Raw genomic sequence first — 11245 nt, 5'->3', positions numbered from 1 at the left:
GAGTGTTGCCTTTGAATATAATTCACAGCACAGAATAGATTCTCAATGAGCTGTCAGCGAGTAGGCCTACATGAGCATCTGTTGCATAATCCCACATTAAGTAGCGGACTGATCACGATAGGACTGATGAGTGAAGCATCAGACCAAAACTAAATAGTCTGGGTGCCTAGATTTACAACCGAGTGGTGCAGCACAGGCTACCGCTACCATCTAGTGGTAGCCTGTGGTAACGCACGCAACCACACTCCCATATAACGAGTGGAATAAATCGTTTTCACAAAGTGCAGTGATACACGTCTCGTAGCAGCAAATACAGCAACTTACATGAATACATTACAGTTACACTGTAGTTTTCAAGAACTCTCCGTTTTATGTATCTTAATTAAATAATTAGTCAGTGCATCTGATTAGAAAGTTATCTGAACATCAATTATAGTACAGTATAGGTAGGTATAGGTATAGGTAGGTAGGTATAGTATAGGCAGTCGCTCTGGATAAGAGCGTCTGCTAAATGACTAAATGTAGTACACTATAGTACCTCTCACCAAATGATCCACATTACGCATGCAAAGTGGCCCATTATGACAGACAATATTTGTAATTTATATGTGAAAGTTGCTGATTTCCTACTGGCCAATCATACTTGATCATGGGCGGAGACATAGAAAAATCCTTAAGGTTCCAGGGAGACTACAGACACTCAACCAGAAAGACTACAGAGAGAAACTCAACCAGAAACAGCAGTAACCAGACACAGGATCAACCAGAGAGAATCAAGCTTCCAGTGACTAGATACAGGATCCAGAGAGACGAGACAGAGAACAGAGAGAGAGAGACAAATTATGGAGACACATCACTGTGACACATGTGGGAAGAGCCTTTCCTCATCCAGTAACCTCAAGGAGCACATGAGGATCCACACTGGAGAGAAACCCTACAGCTGTGACCTCTGTGGAAAAACCTTTAGCGAAGCTACTAATCTCAGACATCACCGCAGAATCCACACTGGAGAGAAGCCCTACAACTGTGACCTCTGTGGTAAAACCTTTAGCCGTGCTAGCAGTACCACACATCACCGCAGGATCCACACTGGAGAGAAGCCCTACAGCTGTGACCTTTGTGGTAAAATCTTTAGCATGGCTATCAATCTTGGACATCACCACAGAATCCACACTGGAGAGAAGCCCTACAGCTGTGACCTCTGTGGTAAAACCTTTAGACTGACTGGGGAATTAACAGCTCACAGCAGATTCCACACTGGAGAGAAGCACTACAGCTGTAACCTCTGTGGTAAAACCTTTAGCAACACTAGCTGTCTCAGACGTCACCGCATGTCCTACACTGGAGAGAAGCCCTAAGCACCTTTGGCAACTGGTGTTGAGATACACAGCTGTGTTGAGATACACAACTCATTAATGATTTTCTCTTTTAGAGAGAATCATTGTGTCCCAGCTGTGAATGATTTTGTGAGGAGCGTCAATACACTCCTTCAGCCCTGTTATGCCTGTGTCGTGAGTGCTCTATCGGTTTTAAGCGATACATAGGTTCTGCCACCTCCTAACGTTACCACGTCACTGAATGTTAATGAGCCTACCTTAAGTTAGAATTTTGCAGTCACAATAAACAGTGGACCAGAGACCTTTTTGTTTTTATATTCTGTTTATATAGTGTATTTGTAAGTGTAGATTACACAATTTAGATGAATAAAAGGGAAACCACTGGATTCACAGTTTATTGAAAGGCACGTGCCGGAAAAACGTGTTGGCAATGTGAATAAGTTAACACTTTTGGTTATTCAAATATAATGTATCATTATTTGTATCATTATTAATAATATCAAAATAACACTCTATACAATATGGTAAGAGGTTTAAACTTGCTAGCATATATAGTACAAAATAAATTAACCATTTTGTATCCAGGAAAGAGCATTGTAGCTGGTGAATTGAAAGGCCAGAGACACTTGGTGTTTGTCCTTGTCTTGGGAACCACAATTCACTTTTGGTTACATTCTCAGGGAGATAATTGACTCGTTAATAAAACATATTTATTTCAAATTTTAGGTAATTCAATTGGATTTGAGTGATTTGCATATTTTCCATAGTCAGGCAAAAGGTTGTTTTGATGTATAAAGGGGGGTGTTTGGGGGTTATTTTTAATTTAAAGGGCTATTTAGGTGTGTCAACAAACAAACAAAAGTACCTGACACAAGAAAACCTGGGTACAAATCAGATTCTGGGGGTTAAAGAAGCTGGGGTCAAATTGACCCCAAGGACGAAAGATGTTAGTAAATTTGAGGATAACAGGAGGGTTAAGTTAAAACTTATTCCCAAAAGCTATGTTTATAATCAGTTAGCCGCATCAACCAGACTAGATCAAAGTTTAGCTTGATAGATACGTTTCAAGGAGAACAAGTAACTTAAAATGCACATTAATAGTTCATTATCTAAATAGTAAGATAATCAAATCAATGATACTGAAATATCATCAAATACAAAACATGCCTTCAGAGCAATGGTTAACAGAGGTATTCACAATGAAGATTTGGCGCCTAACGCACCGGAGCTGTATCGTAAACAGAACTCAAAGTGATGAAGCGGTCATATGACTGAAAAGTTGTCTAATGCATACAAATTCAAATTGGATCATTAATCAAGGCTGCAGTAGACCAAGTGGTGCCCTTGCAAGACAAGGGAATATGTTAAACACATATGGTCTGCTGCAGGCACAAACTCTGTAAATCATGTACATGTTACAGTATTAAAATTATAACTAAAATTTAATACATAAAATAAGAAACAAAAGCATATCAAACATGACATTAAAAGCTGTTTAGAACAATATTTACAAGAACACAACTTTCAATGATAATTTCAGAGTCTTCCTCTGTCCACCTTCCTCTTCAACTGTTGAGATCACCTCTCCAGAGGTGAGTCATTAAAGTGTGATTGTCATTTTAGCATTCATGCAAATCAACAACTGTCCCAGACGAGTGTCTGGGTGACCAGTGACAAAGGGGCTGCCAAAACGGCGGGCTGATTATTGTGTGGCAGTGTATTAAGGATAGATGGAGTCACCTTTAACCTAATTTAGGAGAAGGCCTGTTGAGCAGGAAGGAATGTTGCCGCAGACGCTATGTCTGCCTTGGAAGGCAGGAGGAGTGCAGAGAGTGTGAAGGTGCCAGTATGGTACTCCGACTCCGTTACGGAAGGGCGGGTCGCCGGATAGGACGGATTAATTAGCATTTCTGTTGCCTTTATGGTTCTCCGAAGGCTGGGAGTGCTGAAAACAATTCACCGCCAGAACAGTAGGTGGAGAAGCGGTTTTTTGTTAGGGTTAACAGGGTTAACCCGAAAACACGTTGCTTTGTTGCGTCTTTGTAAGTTAGAAATCGTCGTTGTTTATCTCCCACCTCTCATCACACGTGTGACACTTTTACCAGTTGTCACTAGTCAGACGATGAGTGCAGCAGGTGCAGTCACATAATATTATATTAAAGACAAACTCAAGGCCCGCCGCGTCATTTTATGTGGCCCGCGGAAGATTAATGGGCTATTAAAATAAGTCTACGCTGCTTTACAGCGTGCATTGACCATAAACGACATCTCTCACCATGCATTTCAATTGTGTTACGGCAAAGGGACGACATCCCGCCTCTAGAAAGCAGTGTATGCACATCAGTGTTAAACGCAAAGTTTAACTGGGTGAAGGCGAGCATGGTTTGAATGACAGCACTCCAATGCAGCCGGTTCTGCAAACGTACCCCATGTGCATTTTCAGCCAAGGTCCTCGGGCATTCAACCCAAGTTGGTATCGCTCTCGAACTTGGTTAGAGTACTCAGCCAAGCTAGCATGTTTCTGCTTCCCTTATCGACAATTTGGAGCCAGCAATGATGAAGACATCACCTTCATTAGACGAGGTTTTACCTAGGCTATTGGAAAACGGCAATGTTTATTTTACATAAAGCTCAAAAAGCTATTCTGCGTTCAGATGAAGGGCAAAACAAGTTTTGCTCTTGCGCTATGCGCGCTTGCATTTTATCACCAAACACTGAGAACAATTTGCAAATGTATCCTCCCAAGAAAAACAGCAGATTGTCCAAGAATTAAAAGGCGGACTTAAATTGCAGCATAATATGCCCTAAGTTCACAAAAGCTACAACAAAAACACCATGTTTTTACATCGTTACTGACGTTACATCGTAGTTACAACTGGCCCTTTGACGGCAACCATGCTGATGTGGCCCTCGGTGAAAATGGGTTTGACACCCCTGCGATATAGACAAAGCTCTGGTTTTGTGAATTCATTTCTCCACCAAGTGTATAATCCAATGTGAAAAATAATAAACAAAAAGACTGATATAATTGGAAACAAAAAGATCCATACAACTGTATGTAGGCTACAGTCAAAACTACAATGTAGGCTACTACTGTAGGTCACTAAACTGTGGCAATCAGTGCACAGACAACAAACTCACGTTTCTGTATTCGCTAGAGTAGAGCATAAACTAGCTCACAATAAAAATTTCTCTCCAAGAAGTTCTCATCACAGACGTCTTTCAAAAAGACGACCTTAGAGAAAACGCCTTTCTGTCGACGTCGGAAATGATGTCGTTTGGAAATGATGTCGTAGCGGACCAATCACGGCCAAGGGGTATCCGTCTCGTACAGCACGGCACGACGGATCGACAGGAATTTAAACGGTGCACGGGAAAGGTCTCCGTCGGCCCCGCAGACGACAGAGAGGGCGTTTCAGGGCGTTCCAACTATGCGTAGGCCCTTCCCATGTGTCCGTAATCGTATAGTACGGAGTAGCATATAACGGCCTTGAGGCTGGGCTGTTTGATACAGGGGGATTTTCTTCTGTGTGTGTATCTTGTTATGTAGAACACTGCTGATAGTTTAGTTTGGACCAAGAGGAGACAATGGAGCAGGGGTTGCTATGGTTAGTTTCAAGTTTCAAGTGTTTTATTTGTCAGGTACACAGAACAACACAAGGTCAGACTGGGCACTGACATTTTTAAGACAAGACAATGCAAGCACCTGGTATAACATGACATATAAGTACACAGAACATAATTTACATCTATGCTGAGCTTAAATAAGTGAAACTTCCTAAATATACAGATAGCAATAAATAATCGACTATACTAACACTAAAACGACCTAAATTACAGACAACAATCAATAATACACTACACTAACCCTAAATGCACATAAAACCTATTTCAACCCTATAACCTATTCTAACCTAAGTGGAGTACAGTACAATAGTGTAGAATTGCAGATCAGACCATACAGAAGCCTGGTGGCGGTACAGTGAGGTACAGTAGTGCAATGATACTGATAGTGCAACCAGTAGCTGAAAGTGACTGAGTGTATAAGTGACTAGTGTGCAGTAAATCAATGTCCATATCAGTGTCCATTCAGAAGCCTGATGGCCATTGGGTAGAAACGGTTGTCCAGTCTGCGTGTGCATGACCGGATGCTGCGGTAACGCCTGCCAGAAGGCAACGGGGTAAAGAGACTGGGATGGGTGGGAACAGTGTCTTAGAATACTGCTGGCTTTCCTTAGGAAACATGTGTGGTGGATGTCCTGTAGGGCTGGGAGCTTCCTGCCGATGATAAACTCAGCAGAACGGACCACACTTTGTAGGGCCTTGCGGTCCCTGTCTGTGCAGCTCCCATACCACACTGTAATACAACCAGTCAGAAGGCTCTCTATAGTGCATTTGTAAAAGTTAGTGAGGATGACTGAGTCCATAACAAACTTCTTATTGAGTGTTTCTAGCTGTTCTCAGTAGAAACTAAGGAGCTACTAACTCCAAAGGGTGGGAGCTGGACATGGGCATGTCAGAGTGACCTCAAGTAAGGAGGGGGCTGAGTAGGGTGAAGGAAGGTTTGCGAGAACAACATGGTTGGGGGTCAAGGAAAGTGCAGGTTTTCGGGGAACACTTTAGGTCACTGGATGAGAGGGGAAAGCAGCCCCCAAAGCCAAGGTTGAGGCTGCGTGCGTAGTGGATGGGTGACTCAATCTTCCAGAAGCTTCTAGAAGGTTCCATATTGCACATCTTATCTCTTGGGACAAGGGGTTGGGGCTAAATATTCTGCCTATATTACCAGCACTCTCTGTGCACTTAGTCTGTGCACCTGATTGGAAAGTTATCTGAACATACATAATATTATACTATAGCCTATTGTATAGGCTAATCATATATCCTATAATTTTGAGGAAAACCAAATCACTATAAAGAAGAGTTGTATGCCGAATAGGTTTTTGTCACAGTGTTGTGTTTCCAAAGTAAAAATAAACATGAGAACCATACACCTCTCACCAAATGATCGACATTTGCAAAGTGGCCCATTATGACAGACAAAAGATCTAATTTATATGTGAAAGCTGCAGATCTGCTACTGGCCAATCATACTCGATCATAGGCGGAGACTAGACAAAGAAGACTCCTTAAGGCTCCAGAGAGACTACAGCCTCTCAACTACAGAGAGACACTCAACCAGAAACAGCAGTAACCAGACAGAGGATCAACCATATGGAAACAAGCTACCAGAGACTAGATACAGGATCCAGAGAGACCAAGAACAAAGACAGAGCTGAGATATGGAGACACATCACTGTGACACATGTGGGAAGAGCCTTTCTTCATCTGTTAACCTCAAGAAGCACATGAGGATCCACACTGGAGAGAAGCCCTACATCTGTGACATCTGTGGTCAAACCTTAAGCCAGGCACACCATTTCAAAACTCATAGCAGGATCCACACTGGAGAGAAGCCCTACAGCTGTGACCTCTGTGATAAAACCTTTAGACATGCTGGGGATTTAACATGTCATTGCAGGATCCACACTGGAGAGAAGCCCTACAGCTGTGACCTCTGTGGCAAAACCTTTAGCCAGGCTTGCCATTTCAGATCTCATAGCAGAATCCACACTGGAGAGAAGCCCTACAGCTGTGACCTATGTGGCAAAACCTTTAGACAGGCTGGGGATTTAACATCTCACCGCAGAATCCACACTGGAGAGAAGCCCTTCAGCTGTGACCTCTGTGGTAAAACCTTTAGCCAGGCTAGCAGTTTCACAGTTCACCGCAGAATCCACACTGGAGAGAAGCCCTACAGCTGTGACATCTGTGGTAAAACATTTAGCCATGCTAACAGTTACACAGTTCACAGCAGAATCCACACTGGAGAGAAGATCTAGAAGCACACACTGACTATTATGTCCAACAAATGACATTTTGAAGACGTTCTTGGTGATGCTTTGGAAATACCTGTCTGAAGACTTAACATTATATGGTATTCATTGTATATCACCCTAAATACACCACATGCACAATAGAAAGTACAGCAGAAGATCAAGAACCAGAACAAGCAACACAGGCAATAAATATACCTTAAAAAATGGTGTTTATAGTTTCATGATCGTGTTTTTATTGATTATCTAATTAAAGTCTTCATTTTGACACCATACTTTCAGTCAGTCTTCTATGGATACAATGTAATGCTGGGAATGCAATACAGGATAATCGGGCCGATTTCGCCCCTTCCAACAATCCTACATCCCGATTATCTTGATGGTTCTACTGATTATTTTATCAGATATTTCCTTGGTGTGTCAAGAGTGACCGTATCTGCTCGGAAGGACGTCTGAGGCACCCCGATCGCAAATCCTAAATATTCAACAATCATGTTGAATATTTGCGATCAGAAATCCTGTTGTGTGGGGGGAACCATGAGGACCACCCCCCAAGTTTATCACGTGAAACGAAACAATATCCAATCAGAAAGCCAGCTGAGAGAAGACAGAAACATAACAAACGGAGTCACTGCGCAACACGAAGTTAAATGGAATTGATTTACAACAGCAAACCCTTTCCTTTTTCTGTGAATTTTCTATGAAAATAATTCCAAACACTACCATCGCAACCCTTACAAAAAAAGAAGTATATTACAGTATACAATACGTATATGGATAGTACACTTTTGGACTTTTGGACACTTTTATTAATGGAAAAAAAACGAAAAAGCCACTTAAGAAAGAAGCAGCCAGAAGGGTTTCAAGTGCATTATGCATTTGAAGGTTATAATAACCTGCTATTAAAAAGTGGGCCAATTCAGTTTAATTAGTACAAAAAAAGTATATAAATAAGTACACTGCTATTATACTTTAAAGGTGACATGACATGCTGTTTTTGGATGCTTTTATATAGGCCTTAGTGGTCCCCTAATACTGTATCTGAAGTTTCTTTCCCGAAATTCAGCCATGGTGCAGAATTATAGGCACTACAAGTAGTCCCACAATCAGCTTTCCTCAGAACTCGCTGTTTCTGTGTCTGTAACTTTAAATGCTAATGAGGAGGAGAGGGGCGGCAACATGCGCTAATGTTTACAACGGATGTATCGCAATGGCTCGTAGCCCCAGTTGCTGTAAGATGGCTCGAATTTAGCCATTCTCATCTGATCACCCTGGTTTGCAGAGGTGCACACTCAGTCATTTCAATGTGGAGAAAGGCGGATATCGCGAGCCATAACACCAACAGCAGAACGGTTATCCAAATAACAAAGAAGTGTACAACACTGGCGTTATAGCGTTTGTATTCACACACACACTTGATGCCATTTATCTTTACGTTAGCAACAGTAACTCAGCTGTTAGCTGCAGAGCTAATGTTACAGCCACATTCTAAGGGTAGCAAGCTAGGTAACCGTAAAGCAACAAAATGATATAGCTTTAGTTAACTTACTTGTCCAAGGTTTGTAGCTTGACCAAGGAGATTTAGTAATGATCCAGAGGTGGAGGGCCATTTTTGTGTTGGCTGAAGTTGAGGAAACAGTAGTGGCTGAAATGTTTGGCGCAGACATGCAAAACTTTGGGAAGTTGTGTCGGCGCATTTCCAGAGAAAATAAATTTGAGATATTGGTTGTGCAGAGGCTCGGATGAAGGAATAAAATAAAAATGTGTGCTTGCATTTGTACATCCAAGCACTGAGCAATACAGTACGGCCGCAGCATGTGTAGCGAGTTGAATAACAAATGGATGTGAGATGATCGCATCAAAGTTGACATATGCTCCAAGCAGTCATTATAATTTGACAGTATGTTTAACATCAAGACTAGCCAACTATCTAGGCATGTCATTGTCCCTCAATCATTTAGAACGGTTAACAGTTTTGCTGGAACTACTTGGCTGATTATAGTTGGTAGGGACCAAAAATTGACGCAAGCCCAGGGGCCCCCACCGCCCTAAGTCCGGCCCTGCTTGTTATGACAGGCAAAAGAGTTCATTTATATGTGAAAGCTGCAGATCTTTGCCATCTATGAAAGGCAAGAATCAAATACAGTAACTTACATGAATTACATTTACACTGTGGTTTTCAAGCACTCTCCGTTTTATTTAACTGAATTATAGAATTAGTCAGTGAATCTGATTGGAAAGTTATCTGAACATAAATTATATTACACTACGTAATGTATAGGCTAATATAATTTGTGTAGGCGTATAATTTTGAGAAAAAAAAACTAATACTATGAAGAGGATGCCAAATAAGTTTGTGACAGTGTTTTGTGTTTCTCCAGTAAAAATAAACCTGAGAAAGATACACCTCTCACCAAATGATCAACATTACATATGCAAAGTGGCCCATTATGACAGACACAATATTTAATTGATATGTGAAAGCAGCAGATCAAATGGCCAATCATACATAAATCATGGGCGGAGACAAGACAGAGAAGACTCCTTAAGGCTCCAGAGAGATCACAGAGACTCAACCAGAGAGACTACAGAGAGAGACTCAACCAGAGAGAGACACAACCAGAAACAGCAGTAACCAGACGGAGGATCAACCAGAGAGAAACAAGCTTCCAGAAACTAAATACAGGATCCAGAGAGACCAGACAGAGAAGAAAGAAAGAGCTGAGTAATGGAGACACATCACTGTGACACATGTGGGAAGAGCCTTTCCTCATCCAGTAGCCTCAAGAAGCACATGAGGATCCACACTGGAGAGAAGCCCTACAGCTGTGACCTCTGTGATAAAACCTTTAGACAGACTCTGGATTTAACATCTCACTGCAGCATCCACACTGGAGAGAAGCCCTACAGCTGTGAGATCTATGATAAAACCTTTAGCAAAGCTAGCAATCTCAGACATCACCGCATGTCCCACACTGGAGAGAAGCCCTAAGCAGCCCACACTGACTATTTGTGTCAAACAAATGACCTATTGAAGAGTTTCTTGCATCATCTAAGATAGAAAGACCAAGGGGGTGAAGTTGTCCCAGCAGTATGACCCACAGCTGGAAGAACTACTGGCCTGCACCTACTGGGACAGCACATGCAGTAACACCAGATCTACAGTCCAACATGACAGGACACAAGGAAGAAGCTCTACCCCTGAAACAATGGAGGGGAAGCTGTGTCAGACTGTGTAGTCACTTAGTAAACACAAACTGACACCTATCAGTTTGGAAGCACACATTTGTAATTTCATTAAAAAAGCATCAAGGCACTCAATATTACTGGTTAGGGTCATGCAGGTTGTTCTTGAAATGGTATCTGTACTTACAGGAATACAATACTTAATAGTTCTGATGAACACCAATAATTGTGTCAATACTGAGGATTGTTTAGGATTTTACCATTAGCACCCCTATGATTTGTAAAGACCTTTTCTGAGGGCATTATATTTCATTCACTTTCTGTCACGCTAAATACACCAGATAGTGCACATAGAAAGTACAGAAGAAGATCAAGAACCAGAATAAGCAAGACAGTTGTTTACCTTTTTTTTATAGTGTTCATAGTTTCATTATCATAAAAAAAAAAATCTTCTTTAAATAAAGCATGTACATGTTTGCCCCCTTTTGTGCTTTGTAGCAACTTTTTCATGAAGCAGTGTAACTCAGGCAAAATAACTAGCCACACAAACAAACTACCAGTGGTAGTGACCAGGCTTCCAAATGCAGATTCTACTGTGGAAAATAATATTAACTGATTATAGCCTATGTTCCCAGGATATTGTTACAGATAAACCTAGCTTCTATAATATTTTATCCAAGGTTAGGACAGGAGTATTGATTAGGGGTGTGCAGCCCCGATAGTCGCATAGAAGTCACGCTATCATGATGCTACGTTACTACAAAATCTGTTTTCAGATTTCAAATTGTGGGCCTAATGTTTAGATTGCTCACAGAGTGGTTTTGGACCGTGTACCTGCGGCGGCCATAG

At 41.6% G+C, this 11245-nt stretch overlaps 1 pseudogene; it reads left to right on the top strand.

Moving 5' to 3' along the window:
* Window positions 1-842: 842 nt before the first annotated feature.
* LOC146253841 (uncharacterized) overlaps window positions 843-11245 on the top strand; it is a 58899-nt pseudogene continuing 48496 nt past the window's right edge.

This window comes from Hypomesus nipponensis, chromosome 17, assembly GCF_054491055.1.
Source record: "Hypomesus nipponensis isolate SF chromosome 17, ASM5449105v1, whole genome shotgun sequence".
Lineage (NCBI taxonomy): Eukaryota > Metazoa > Chordata > Actinopteri > Osmeriformes > Osmeridae > Hypomesus > Hypomesus nipponensis.
This window is presented reverse-complemented; position numbering and strand designations above follow the sequence as displayed.